This window comes from Propithecus coquereli, unplaced genomic scaffold (assembly GCF_000956105.1).
Source record: "Propithecus coquereli isolate 6110/MARCELLA unplaced genomic scaffold, Pcoq_1.0 Scaffold162, whole genome shotgun sequence".
In the NCBI taxonomy this organism is placed as follows: Eukaryota; Metazoa; Chordata; class Mammalia; order Primates; family Indriidae; genus Propithecus; species Propithecus coquereli.
The window spans coordinates 267,254-268,613 of NW_012140747.1; positions in this window are offsets into that span (position 1 = coordinate 267,254).

Consider the following 1,360-nt stretch of genomic DNA (forward strand, 5'->3'; position numbering starts at 1 on the left):
TTTTTAAAGAAAGAGGAAAGGTGTTCTGAGACCTCACCTCTTGCAGGGAGGATCTGAGTCATATTTCAAATCTCCTTCTCTGCTTGTCGGAGCCAAACCACAGCTTTCATTCTGGGGTGTCGCAGCCCTAAAAGACGGTTCAATGGGCCAGGCTAACCTGCGTTAGCAACTAGAATAATCTCGAGAAAAGAAAATTTACTTTGGGATTTAAGATGATCAAAACTGATTACTTCTCAAGAGGCTTAGAAACCCCAATCTGTAAACACAGCTGGGGAAACACTCGAATGAGGGTCCATAAAAACTCCAGTGAATAATCCGTCCTCCTGCTTCATGACATGGACGCTTCTCCATGGACATGAATCTATAGGAAAGTAGTAAATATTTTTATACAACCTAGTTGGTGAAGAGAAAAGAAAAATGTATAGAGATGTGCCCACCCACGTCATCTGTGCGTGCAATGTAAATATCTTTCTTGTTTTGTTGACGTTAAGGAAAAACGATTACACGCAGACCAGCCACTAAATTGTAACACAGAGATGTTATATAACTAAACCTCTAAAAATTAGACTTATCTTCTCAAAATTTAGAGTACCAATGGAATTATTTTTGATTGGTTTAAAAATAAATGTTCTACTATTTGTTGACCAGGAGTCAACAGCAGAAATTGAACCAGTTTTCCCTATATAGAAATATTTTTACTTATCAAGGCCTTTTTTTTATTCCTAGAAAGATAGACATCTATATATTAAATATGAACAATGATTATCTCTGGTATTATGATTGGGAGTGTTGGTTGTTTACTTCTCTTTGCTTATTGGTGTTTTTGAAATGTTTCAAAATAACATTTGTTGTTTTTATAATCAAAAGATACTGCAATTTTTTTAAAGCAATCAACCTACTTAACTTTCTTATTCATAAATATTGTTATTAATATGCCATTTAGAAGAATTGCCTTTAACTACTTTGCCTATCAAATAAATCCTTGTTTTTGCTTTATTTTAAAACAATTTTCCCTTCGAGGAGAGTTCTTATGATCAGTTTTCACTGATAACTAAAAGTACGTGTCAAGATTAAGAATGTTTTGATGCAAGACTGAGGCTTGGAAAAAAGTTACTCTGAAGAGGAAAGAAATTATGCCTTAAAAATGTCTTTTTCAGATGCCTTGCTGTGTAGTTCATTAGCAAGAGACACAAAAAGTACTTTCTAAAATAATAATGGCCCAGAACCTTGCTCTTTGAGATAACAAGGCTCTGTTTTTGCAGGTGGCCTTCCACTCAAAGAACAAAAACTGGAAACATCCATTGAATTGTCCTGTTTACACGTGTTAAGTCATGCTAATGGGACAGAGCTAATCAAGCCC